Source organism: Rhineura floridana, chromosome 9, assembly GCF_030035675.1.
Source record: "Rhineura floridana isolate rRhiFlo1 chromosome 9, rRhiFlo1.hap2, whole genome shotgun sequence".
Taxonomy (NCBI): Eukaryota; Metazoa; Chordata; class Lepidosauria; order Squamata; family Rhineuridae; genus Rhineura; species Rhineura floridana.
Genome location: NC_084488.1, coordinates 26,347,731 through 26,361,760, shown reverse-complemented (window position 1 = coordinate 26,361,760; position 14,030 = coordinate 26,347,731). Strand labels below are relative to the sequence as shown.

The window sequence follows — 14,030 nt, the reverse complement described above, 5'->3', positions numbered from 1 at the left end:
TAACTAAAAAGTTTTCATACTCTAATCAGTAATGTGAGATTTCCCTCCTCACAACCAGAAGTATTTTAATTAAGTGGTAAATAGGTTTGTCTAATCAGGATGAGAGAGACAGAATCTGATATAGACTGCAAATTAATATGCAGTCTGCTATGGATTTTAAAAGCAATTTCAATCGTCCATTTTTAAAATATATTTTATATAGAAGGTTTCACCTCTGACTTGAGTACACTGTACAACTGTTCTACCCGTAGAAAGACAAGTATAAATATTCTGATAAATGCAATGTTTGTATGTGATGGTTCAACTTAAAAACAAAGTGTAATAGGAACATTGTATTTATTAAATGATGTAGAACCTTTTATATACTTATGATACACAGTTGCACCGACTCATAATGGCAAGGACACTGTTCTTTTTCACTAGTAATCATTCAACAGAAAATAAAATGGAAGAAACAGAGACCAAAAGAAAAAACAACCCCTCACTGAAAACAGCCTTGCTTTCCATCGTGCAGCCAGAAATTGCCTGCAGGAAAGCTACTTTAGGCATATGTAATGAATGAATCAACAAGGAAGGCCAAACACTTGACCTAAACCACACACAAAAATTCAAGGCATGCCCTTTCTAAAACGGCCTGTTACTCTATGTCATGAGTGAGACACATCTACTTCAACAGATTTCCCAAGTGAATGATTAAAACGTGTAACTTTCTAGCATACTTATAATACAATTCTAAGCGTTGCATATTTCTTTTTAGAATAAATAAAGTCACTTTATGCTAAAATCAGCATAAACTATGTGCTTGTTCTTTGCTTCTGGCCCCAATGCAGCCTGTTATGGCCTCTAACATGGAGTGATCATTTGTAAGGACTAAAGAGTGTAGTCTCGATTTGTCTCCCACGCCCCAGGCAAGTGGTCAGTTACAAGTACTGCATACTTCCATAAATCCTGGGGGCTGGATGCAGGTGTGTGCCCTTATTCCTTTCCCTGAAGCATGAAACAGTAGTTTGCATGCAAAAGACCTAGGAGAATGATCTGCATGCAGAAACCTATTACTACACACACACACACACACACACACGTTTCCTCAAACAGACCACCCTCACTGGATTAAGGTGAAGGTATAAATATCACATTAGGTACAGTTCAGGAAATGAAAGTTCCATGACCATCCCATTTACCAAAATGGCATGCAACCAATAATCATTTTGACTGTATTGCTGTAGACTGTTCTTAGCACATTTCCTTGATCATAGGATTTTAAACTGCCAGTGATTGTTGTATCTTTTATCATATTTTGATTTTAAAAGGTGCAAGTTTATCCAGCATATTTTAGTAATTCTGAGTGAGTGTACCACAACTTAATTTTTCATTTTTACCCATTTTAATCTTTGTGTTAACCCATTTGATTTTTTTTTTAAAAAAAAACCTCATACACTGGATGTGATTTTTCAGATAGCAGTCATTATTAGGACACATGCAATTTATAAAAACAATCTGATGACTGTATATTTATTCTGTCTTTAATAGTTCGATTTTTCCCTGATATTAAAATCTAAATTAAATCTCGTAAGTTCCTAAAGAGTTGATGCCCAAGTAAGCTATATATTTTTGGAAGAAGGATAGACATGCAATACACATATTATTTGCAAACATAGACATTTCATAACAAAATGCTATGTAAGTGGTTTATTACATTATAATATAGAAATTATATATTTGGGGCTATTGGTTCGCAAGCATATGTTTGAATAAAGCAAATGTTTGAATAAAAAATACTGTACTTGTTACAGTACTTTAATCTACTTGTTTTGAAATTTTAAACTTTTACATTTCTCTTAATTAATCCAGAAAGAGTTACATTTTGTATGTATTAAATGTATTGTGTAACAATTTCAACCTAATGTTAAAAAATTATTTTATCAATTCAATGAAAATTGTGCCATGCAGATAGAACTTCTACATATCTGTATTTCAATTACTTGCGAGAATGTAGTAACCATAACATCAGCTAATTGGAATCACTTTGAGAAGCCATAAGTGGACTTGTTTTTCTTAGTGTTAAATTTATTTTTTCAAAGAAATTTTGACAAATTTATAAACAACTTTCTAGTTGAAAAAAAATAGAGGAAATATTTAAACAAATGTAATAGTGAAAGATTCCTGTTGCACAGTCTCACATGGGAAGACATCTTTTTTCATCATATAATTCATTTTGAATTATTTTCTAAGAGAATTGCACTGTATATTTAGTTTTCTTCTTTTTCTACTCATTTACATATTGTGCAAAAAGCAGTTATCGTTCTGGTAAGTTTTATCAATCTGTCTGCATGAGTTAATATGTCACAGTGTGAATCTGAGCTGATGCATGCTTGTGCTATAAAGGTCATTGTTTCTTTTCCTTCAGTTCAAATATGCATCAAACTATACATTATTGATAAGCAAAAGTAAGTGTTGGATAAACAACTAAAAAATAGCTTCATTTTATTAGCAATGAATGTGAACTCAGAAAATTAACATTTCAAAATTTATGCAAGATCCATTAAACTAATTGGATTACTCAATCAGGATGATTGTGAAAATAGGCAGAGTTACATCTTACTGTGTTTTGTAGGTTGTTCCAGCACAGATTTTGCATCCATTCAATATTTTGTAACTACAAAACTGTGACCCAAATGTGTAAAAGTAAAATCATGTTTCAGTGTTTTTTCTTGTTCTACAATTGAAGCCATAATGCATTAATATTTTTCTACTGGAACTTGATTTTCATGCTGCCATGAAAGGCAGGCGCTATATAAAAAGACTACATTCAAAGTAAGGTAGAACTTTCCAGCTCCACTGAACCATTACTGCTGAAACTACTGTGGAAATTGTGAAGCTGCATGAATGGAGAGATTTTGGCTCAGTGTTTATGGTAGTTTTTCTCAGGTTTAGTTTTAAATGGATGTCAAATGCACTGTTTTATAATGTTATTAAATTTTAGTAATATATTCAGTTCTATGCAGTGTTACATGTCATTGGCATTTTGTGAATGTGCATGTTTAGAACTGCAAATTTTAAATGTTTTGTCTTCTAATTGTTAAAAAATAAACCTTGCCATTAAATAAACTGAAGTTTTGTGTGCACCTTAAATGCAAACATCTGTCAGAAATACACTCCATTGTTCCAATTTTAACTAATTTTAAAATAAAAATTAGTTTGATATCACTTAATTAACTAATATGACATTGTGCAATTTTACTAAATAATTAGGAACACAAGAAAGTGGGAAGAAATAGCACTCTAACTAAAATGTTATTTTATAAAGGCACTTATGGAAGAGTGCAAGCCAGTATAATGAAGTCACTTTAAAACTATCATGCAATTTGATAGCCAAAGAATGATTTCTCGCAGAGGAACACCATTTACCTAAGAATATGTAAACTTTTAAAAACCTGTAAGATGTGCATGTAATCCCAGTGTACAGTACATAAGATTAAAAAATGATCAGGAACCTGTTTAGAAAAGACAAGACAAAAACAAGACACATCATTGAAAAGTCACTGCTGCAATAAAAGTAAAATAACTGATTTAGCTTCCCAAAGAAAAAATTAGTATGCATATTCAAGCCCCACTGAAAACAATAAATCAGTTATTTTCCTCACTAAATACTCCAGCCCTTCCAGGGCTTTTGCTAAAATCTAGTTGGTTATTTGAGCTATGTTTGTCGAACAAGAACATTATTTTTCATTCAGAATCACATATTTGAGTTATAATAGCAGGTTTCAATTGATTGATAATTACAATGTGGTTTTGCCTAACAGAGTTAATCCTCCCTGGAAGTTATTATTCATTTAGTTAATATGTATGTTTAATTTTGTTCTATTGTGATTTCTTATTCACATATGCCTAAAGAATTATGTTTGGCCTCGGTCCAAAGAACTGATGTGTGTGTGTGCTTCTTAACAACTTGTCTTTTTGGAAGTCAGAACTGCTATAGCAAGATAGCAGTTCTGCACCTGCACACCTGTCCCCTCTTTGTATTCCAGTCTAACAGTGCAATCCTTTGCATTTCTATACAAGCAACTGAGTTCAATGGGACCGATTCCCAGGTATGTGTGTATAGGATTCCAGCCTAAATCAGCAACAAGAACCAAATTTCAGATCCTATATGGCTATGGCCCAGTCTGGATTATCATGTTTTCAGTTTATTAAGCCAATATATGCTTGTATTGTATTGTACTGCCTTCAAGTCGATTCCGACTTATGGCAACCCTATGAATAGGGTTTTCATGAGGCTGAGAGCCAGTGACTGGCCCAAGGTCACCCAGTGAGCCTCGTATGTGGGGATTGAACCCTGGCCTCCCAGGTCAAAGTCCAACACCTTAACCACTACACCACACTGGCTCTATGCATGGATCTCTTTCTGTGAGCTGCAGTTAAACCAGATACTTTCAAATTAACCATGGTTAGTTGGTCAGCAGAGGAGTGAAAAGGGTTAACTCCTCTTCCCGGTAGAAGGCAACTTCAAAACTGAAAATTAAACTACATGCCCATCCAGAAGAGAAGGGAATCTTCCAACTAGTCTTGACTCTGCAGTTTAGTGGAGATCAGGGTTGATTTCTTTTTCTGCTGGAGAGCTGTGTGCTTCTGTTTCCTTGTCCCCAGTGTCTGCTCCATTAGCTCTTAGGCAGGGACTTGATCTTCATAACAGGTCCAAGAGAGTGGGGGAAGGAGCTGGCCAACATCCCAAAGTAATCATATTGGTTAGTTGGTATCCCACCCTTCCTCCTGAAGGAGCTCAGGGTGACAAAAACATCAACACAACATTTTAACAGCATATGGGGACTGCTGTTCAGAGCAGGCCCCTATTTCTCCTGTGCATGGAAAGATGGTAACAGGTGGGTAAGTAGCTCCACCTAGCGGCTGAAGGCAGAAGAACACTGTTGATTTTTGCAGGAACTTCCTGTTCTGTACAGCTCCCAGCTCAGTTCACTTCTGCCTTCACATACAATGGTTGCTCGCTCTCTGCTCTGTGTTCAGGCCTGTATATTTGTCTCATATATTTGTCTTATATATTTCTGTTTTCCTTTCTACCTTACCTTTCTGTTTAAAAAAAGGTTTTTTCTTTCCTCCCCTCCCCCGGAGCATTTCCTGCAGCGCAAGCCAAGCCAGGGGATTCCACTCCTTCAACAGAACCCCCAGGTGTGGGAAGTTCGTAAGGGGTGTTCTACTTATTACCCCCCTTCCACCTGGACCAGCTTGCTACCGCCACTCTCAGCCTTACGCCCCCCCCCACGGAACTCGCTACCTGCGGAGGTGGGAATTTAGGCAGCAGCGTTTTTAAGGCACCAACACTCCTTTCCTGCCTTGGAACAGCAGTGCTTATAGTGCAAGCCCTAGGAGGAGTCGTTTTCCATCCTCCTACACCAGCGTCACTGCCTTGATCTTAACGCCCGCAACAAGACATGCCAGCCCCCCCCACTGGAAGCATCAGCAGGAACATAGCCGCTTTGTGGCTTCCAGCCCCCGTAAGACCCGCAGCACAGTTGCCCCATGGGGAAAGCAACCTGCAAATCAGAAAGACCAGAGAAGAGGTCCAAGCTGCTCCCACCCAAACCAGGAACAGCGCCACTACCATTACCCAGACAGGCCTTAGGGCCTTCATTTGTGCTGAATGTTCAGACGGAGAGAGCCATGACCCACCCCTCTTCCGGCAGGCTGGCTGAGGCAATGAATGTAGTGGGCAGGGTGGCTTCAGATGGCACGATGCCCATGGCTTGCAGACAGACTGGCCAGGCCAGGCAAAGCTCTGATGATCATAATGCAGATGAGGGGAGGGACACCCACAGCACTGCCTTCAGGACTCAAAGGGACCAAGAGTCACTGTCTGAGGAAGAAGGCATACAAGCCCATCCTAGCTTGGACTCATTTTTTTCTACCAGATCCTCACCAGAGGATTTCATGGGATTTACAGACACGTCGGCATCTTACCAAACCATCCATGTGACAGAAGGGGAAGGATCTCAGCCCCCCTTCTCCCTACACACTAATTGCAACGGGGGGCATATCCCTGTTGTGCACATACAGGCATACCCCACTTAACGTCGCTTCACTTAATGTCGCCTCGCTATAATGTACATGCTTCATATGCCTGTATTTCTCCAGAAACACAGCTAGCAAACCACTTACAGGGTTAGGGTTAGGCGCGGCAGCACAGCAGCAGAGGCTTTAGCATGTGGGGGTGGAAATAGATGCGATCGCACCACCGCAAATCAGCTGGGAGGCTCGATCACGATCAGCTGAGAGGCGCGGCAGTGCAGCAGCAGAAGCTTTAGCGCAAGGCTTTGAGGCTCCGCATGAAGGAGAGGGGAAAAATGTTTTAAAAGGTAGTGCTTCACTTTAAGGACATTTTCGGTTTACGTACTCGCTCTGGTCCCATTGAGTACATTAATGTGAGGTATTACTGTACTCAGCCTCTGCAACTACATCTATCTGCCCACATGCTGCAACAATTAAAAGATCAACACAGGGATTCCCTCTAAGTGGATTTGGCCAAGGATCTCACTGGCACTGCATCCTCTATACAGCACCCCCATAGGGACACATCTGGAATGCATGGAGCGCAGGGGTCTTCCTCAGCCATCCCATCATCAAACCCGCAGCCTCCTCCATCACACAATTCACCTGACCCTTATGCTGCCACCCAAAGTAGACATGTTCAACCTACAGAGGAGACACCTGTTGACCCAGACAATGAACTGATTGTCTTAGATGAAGACTGGAGTGAGGAGTCGGAACCGGAAGAGATTTCAACCAACAGAATCTTCCAAGAGTCCCATTTCCTTCCCCTTTTGTGCAAGGCAATGGAGGCCCTCAGCTTACATTCCCCTGAAGACCCTCCAGTTCCTTCAACATCCAGGATCTCAACAGTGTGTCCAGACCCAAAGCCTAATTCCAGGGTGCTCAAACTCCCTTCATTACTGCCTAAAGTGATCAAATCTGAGTTTGATGTCCCATTACAGTCGGTGACAACCACTAACAAATTCTATACACTGGAACAACAGATTATGGACCAGCTGAAAGTCCCACTAGTAGATGCGCCCATAGTTAATCTTCTAAATCCATCCTTGAATCCTAAAAACTCAGATGCTCACCTCAAGGACGCGACAGAACGTAAACTGGACCAGGGACTCAGAAGGGTACATGAGGCTAGTGCACTTTCCATCAGGGCAGCAGCAGCATCCTCTGTCTTTGCACGAGCTTCTCTTTTATGGCTAGAAGACCTTCTGGATGGCCCACAACAGGACCCTGCCAGGACACGCAAGTCCTTGTTAAAAGTTTCTCGGGCAGTGACCTTCATGGCAGATGCATCCATGGACGCCATGCAATTTGCAGCAAGGTCATTAGCAGCAGGTGTCTTCACTCGTAGAACCCTATGGCTGTGTCACTGGGAAGCAGATGCCACAGCTCGCTCTAACCTTGCTTCGGAACCCTATGCAGGAGATAAGTTATTTGGTGATGAAGCCCTAGCAGGCGTCTTGGAATCCAAGGGCAAGAAAAAATCTATGCCCTCTTCCAGGAAAAGGGAGGACAAAAGGCTGTTTCGAAGAGCCTTTCACCCATATTCACAGTCACAGTCCTTTCGGAATTCTAGGACATTGGGACGAACTAGGGACAGCCAGACCAATCACCCCTTCTGGTATAGACAACGTCCGCAGACAAAGGGCCAACCACATTTTCCCAATAGACCTGGGTTCTGAATCTAGGCATGAGGGAACAAACATCAATTCTGACACCAGCATCCCTCCGGTGAGAGGCCACCTCTAATGCTTTGCTCAGCGGTGGAGGGACACGTCATTGGACCAATGGGTATTACACACCCTCAGAAATGGCTTGAGGTTGGAATTTACATCCCTCCCCCGGGCAAGATTTGTCCCATCTCTCTCGGCAGCTCAAGACAAAAGAACAAAAACCCTCCAAGCGATTTCCCATCTGCTCCAGATATCAACAATAGAATCCATCCTGACAGGGAAGAGATTTGGGGGAAATTACTCAATATTCTTTAGGGTCGTTCAGGGTGGTGCTCGACCTCAAGAACCTGAACAAATACATACAATACCGCAAGTTCCGCATGGACACCTTGCTCTCAATCAAGGAGGCGCTGAGAAAAGGGGGCTTCCTCTCCTCAATCGACTTGAAGGAGGCCTACCTCCACGTTCTCATCTTTTCCCCCCCACACACAGATGCTACTTCAGGTTTGCAGTGGGGAACGACCATTTTCAATACAGGGCTATGCCCTTCGGCCTATCATCTGCTCCCAGGGTATTCACGAAGTTTGTGGCTGCCCTGGTGGCACATCTCAGGATGCAGGGAGTCCACGTATTTCTTTACCTAGATGATTTCCTCATTCGGTCCCCATCGCTAAGCAAGGTCTGGGCAGATCTTCACATCATCCTGGTGTGCCTGAAGGATCACGGCTTCCTAATCAACCAAACCAAGAGCCACTTAGTTCCTACCTGTCGCATTGTACATCTGGGGGCCACTATAGACTCACAATAGGGGATAATGCAACTTGCACAAGACAGAATCAACAAGATACGTGCTGTGGTATTACATTTTATGACTTCCCCATCAGCAGACCTGATGCAGCTGGCCTCAGTCCTGGGGTTGGTGGTAGCATCATTCCAAACAACTCCTTGGGCACGTCATCACTCTCGCCCCCTGCAGTGGGTGCTATTGCCTTTCCAGAGTGAGATAGCAGCCAGGCAGCACCGGAAAATGTTACTGTCACCTGCAGTTCATCAGTCCTTGATGTGGTGGGCACACAAACCCAATCTGCTCAAGGGAGTGCCATTCCGGGACCTCCCACATATAGTACTCATGTTGGATGCCAGCCTATTGGGCTGGGCGCCATTTTCAATGGCCGGATGGTGCAAGGAACATGGTCACCGCAGGAATCCAGGCTTCCAATCTATTTACTGGAACTTCGGGCAATCTGCCTGGCACTGACACATTTCACACATGCCAGACAATTGGGGGCGGTGCTTGTCAGGACAGACAATGTGTCCACCAAATCTCATTTGAACTGTCAGGGGGGCGCGCAGTCTCCCCTTCTCCAGAGAGAAGCTTCACTCATCTTCCAGTCGGCGGAAGAACATTTGGAGTCACTCACGGCAGAATACCTCAGAGGGGAGGACAATGGTCAAGCAGATTGGTTGAGTCAGGAGAAAATACATCAGGGAAAATGGAAGCTACATCCTCTGGCCTTTCAGGCAATACTGGCACACTTCGGCAGAATCAAAGTAGACCTTTTTGCCACCAGTCTCAACCACCAAGTAAAGAGGTTCTTCGCCAGGTACGCAACACCAGAGGCAGAAGGAATAAATGCTCTCATGGCCCAATGGCCTCCAAGTCAGTTATACGCCTTTCCGCTTCTTCCGATCCTCCCCAAAGTAATCCACAAAATCCGAGCTGAACGGGCAATGGTTCTGCTGGTAGCTCCTTGGTGGCCAAGGAGACCTTGGTTTCTGGAACTCATAGACCTATCGGTCGATCCTCCATAGCGAATACCTCTCAGGGACGATCTGTTGTCACAGGGACGATTTCTCCATCCGGATCCTGGCTGGCTGGTTCTTCATGTTTGGAAATTGAACGGCAACGTCTCTTGAAGAGAGGCATTCCGATGCAAGTAGTGGAGACAATAATGGCCTCCAGATTCCCTTCTACCATTCGAATATATGAGGCCTCATGGAAAGCCTTCTTGTCATAGATGCAGAAACAAGGCATAAATCTAAGTAAAGCAGGTATTAAAGAGATCCTTTCATTCCTACAGGAGGGCTTAACAATGGGACTCAGACCAAACACGTTGAGACACCAGGCTTCGACTTTGTCATCAATCCTAAATTCCCTGAAAAACCATTGGGTTCTCACCTGTTTCTGAAGCATTTCCTTCGGGGGGCAACGATATCAATAACTTGGGACCTACAGAAAGTCTTAATGGCCCTGCAGAAATCTCCCTTCAAGCCCTTAAGTCAAGTATCTCTCCATTTGCTATCCTTTCAAGTCCCGTTCCTTGTGGCCATTACTTCGACCCACCATATGTCTGAGTTGATAAGAATTTCTGTGTTTTTCATAAGGACAGGGTAGTACTTCGCACTATCCCTTCCTTTCATCCTAAGGTTCTATATACCTTTCACTGTCAACAAGAGTTAGTGCTTCCTTCCTTCTGCCCTAAGCCTGTGCACCCCACAGAAAAAGTGTGGCATTCACTGGACGTGAGAAGAGCCTTAAAGTATGTATCTCCAAAACTAAACCTTTTCGCAAAACAAATAGTTTATTTGTTTCATTTCATCCAGCTTCCCTGGGTAACAAAGTTTCAACCTCCACCCTAGCTAGGTGGATTAAAGCATGTATTACCTTGGCATATGCTTTGCTGTGGCTTGCATGAACAGCCAGGATAGTGGCTCACTCCACTAGGGCGGCATTCTCTTGAAATGCTTCACTGATGGAGATCTGTAGAGCAGCCACATGGGCCACTCCCAATATGTTTATTAGACATTACAAGATTAACATGCATGTGTCTGCAGAAGCAGCTTTTGGGAGGACAGTGCTACAGCATGTCCTCTCCGACTATTAATGAGTTCAGCCCAGCAATATTCCCATCCTACATGGGTCAGCTTTGGTATGTCCCACCTGATATCATCTTCCATGCACAGGAGAAGAGACTTTTGGTCTTACCGTGAAAACTGTCTTCTCTGTGCATGTCAAAGATGGTATCAGGGCCACTCCCTAGGAGGGCTGGGCTGCAATCATGGGTACCTTGCAGGCCTCTAGCAGAGAGTGTATGAATGCTGTTGTCTTTCATTATATGTTGTGCTTCCTGTCACTGCTCTCACCATTAGTTAGCTTGTCATCAAGAACTGAGCTGGGAGCTACACAGAACAGGAAGTTCCTGCAAAAATCAACAGTGCTCTTCTGCCTTCAACCGCTAGGTGGAGCTAGTTACCCACCTGATATCATCTTTGACATGCACAGAGAAGACCCTTTTCATGGTAAGACCAAAAGTCTCATCTGGGATAGCAGGGAATCCTCCATTTGCCCACCAGATGCTGAGCTCTTGGTAATTTTAAGAGTGTGATTGCTGAAAGGAGCAGAGAACCTCGTGGCATTCAAATGCCCAATGAGAAGCAAATTAAAGGCCTACTTCTTCAAAGGGGAGGTGGTAGGTCTCTTGGTGTGAATCCTCCTCCTCAGTTTTGTGCTCCAACACTTTTGGCCTTTGCATTATATCCCTCACTGAGTACAAGGAATGCACTGAAGGCATCCATGCCTGTTCCAGCTCCCATATGTTATTTGTTTTAGGATAGAGAGAGTCGTGCTGAGGGGCCACCATCAGTATGCCCAGCCCTGAAATGGACTTCAGTATTGTGTTGCCTGGTTTCTCTGGGCAAGGGCAGCCTTACCACAACCTCCTGAAGTGGCTGAATGGGAGGTAGGTAAGATGGCAGCAGCCATGCTGGCCATGCATAGGAACATGGGAAGTTGCCTTATAGTCAGGCTATTGGTCCATCTGGCACAGTACTGTCTGCACTCTCCAAGGTTTCAGACAAGGTTCTCTCCTAGCCCTTCCTGGGACCTTCTACATGTAAAGCAAAAGCTCTACCCCTGAACTATGCCCCTTCCCCTAGCCTCTAACCTGCTTCACCAATCAGGGGAAAGGGGGTTGGATACTTCCTCCATTCCAGCCCCATTGGCCTCCTCTTCATAGTCCCCTTATTCCAGTCACTGCTCTAAGGATTGCCAGGGGAAAGAGCATGCAGTGATTAAGCCACATAGGCATCACAATTCACAAACTGGTAGGAGCGCGAGTGCCACCTCCCTCCCTCTAGGGGAACACTATCCCCACACTTTCAAAAAGAACCCCAAGGCCCCTGAGCATGAGCCAGGTAGGACCATCATCTCCCAGGCCAGGCCCAACACCACAACAACCCCAAACCCTCTCCCTCTTTTAGATGGAGAAGGAGCAGAGGGGGTGGATTTGTACAGACAACCAAGGGAGGAGGGAAAGTTGTCAGGATAAAACTTCTCTCTCCACTCCATCTCAGATATTACTCTTTCATACTGAGTCATCGCCAGTGGTGCTGTGCAGAGTCATTAAGATCCTGAAATTGATTTTTTTCCCTTCAGAGGTGGCATCACAGCCAGCTGAGGATGGGGGTATGGTTCAGGGCTCCTCCAAGGTTTTTCCTAGGGTTGGCCCCAAAGATCCAGTGGTTCCTCTCCCCCATATTTTAATATGTTCCTTGAGGAATGGAAGGGACCTGCAAAGCTTAGAATTCCACACAAGCTTTCCACAAAGCTGCATAATCTCCCCATGAAATTGCTCATGTTATCCTCTGTTGATGACTTGGTGGCTGCTCTGACATCTACATCCATGGTGCTCAAGGATGGTGGGAAGTTCCTGACTTGACCAGGGAGACTACAAGATTAATGCTACTCTCCAGTTCCTGATAAAGCTTCAAACCATAGTTGTTTAAGATCCTGGTTTGTTCCAAAGCTGGTAACTATAGTTTTCCAATTCAAATTAAATGGGAAATATGGTGATAAGCTGATATAGGATTGTCTGAATGTGGCCGAATGTTGTTTGTTCAATGATAACTACTATTTTATTAACAGGCTCTTTATGAAATTATAAATGGCAAGACTATTTTGATAGTTGTAAATGTGTCCTCACTGGCTGCAAATAATTGTCTCCTTCCCCATGCAAATCCCTGCTTTACCCAGTCAGTCCCAGAGAGTCCCCCAACATTCCAGATCACATTTGGGGGAATGCATGTGGGGCTGCAGGGGAGAGGAAAGGAAGGGAAAGTCTCATTTGCACAAGCAGAAGTCTGTTTCGCAGACTATGACACTGTTGGGTGTCACCCAATATTAGGACAGCCATAACCCCAGTATTGCTTTTGTCTAAATCTGCAAGAATTGAAGGCTAGGTATACAGGAACAGCAACAATTAATCAACAAAGTGACTCTCAAATAAAACCATAAAGATACTATAATTTATTATGTTAATCTAGAATTTTCTCATTTAAAAAAAACTGACACCAAAATCACAGGGCCTTGTGCTAGCACTGACAGAAACAGGCCAGCTTAGATGGTTAAAATAGTCCTGAAGCTTCTTTTCTGGACCAGTCCACACTACCACTCATTGAAAATTTCAGGATTTGTTTAATGATTGTAGCTTGGCAACTCTAATCAACTATTGAGTTTCTGATGGTGCAATAGCATAGCATTTGAAAAAATGGAAATGAACTGCCTTCAAGTCGATTCCGACTTATGGCAACCCTATGAATAGGGTTTTCATAGTAAGCGTATTCAGAGGGGGTTTACCATTGCCTTCCACTGAGGCTGAGAAGCAGTGACTGGCCCAAGGTCACCCAGTGAGCTTCATGGCTATGTGGGGATTCGAACCCTGGTCTCCCGGGTCATAGTCCAACACCTTAAGCACCATACCACACTGGCTCTCTAGTGTAGCATTTAGCCCACCCTATTCTAACAATTATTTGTTGGTACACTTATTAGAATTGGACAGTTGACGTTAATTTTTAAGTGTTAGAGCTCAAAGCTGGAATCTGCACTCTTGACTGAAAAGTCCTGTTAATTTCATCTGTGCAAGATGAACTGTGCTTGATCAACAATTATGGCATTTCCCTTGGCTCACGGGCACTTAAGTTCCAAAAGTGAGGCCTGGCACTGAAAAAGATCTAGAACTGAAATTACTGAATCCTGGGCCAAATTAAGCCTTAGTTAAGAAATCCTCTTGCACAATTGTGGCTCTCCAAATCTATATAGTGGTGTTTGTTTTTGCTCAGACTAAGGGTCAGGATCGGGACCATGGCCATGTCCCTGCTGCAGTCCCAAAAGGAAATGCTCTAGCCCCACCCCTGCTATTCACAGTGGGAGGAAAGCTCCCCTTGCAAGTAACACCCTCCCTTCACACCACAGTCTTAACCAACTGTTTTGCTTTTAAAAAAATAAAAATAAAAAGCACA

The 14,030-nt window shown here is 43.3% G+C and overlaps 1 protein-coding gene across 1 annotated transcript in view; it reads right to left on the bottom strand.

Annotated features, from left to right (window-relative positions):
• The window catches only part of SHISA3 (shisa family member 3), a 51,569-nt gene that overhangs the window by 31,148 nt on the left and 6,391 nt on the right, over positions 1-14,030 (bottom strand). The gene's annotated exons all lie outside the window — the stretch shown is intronic.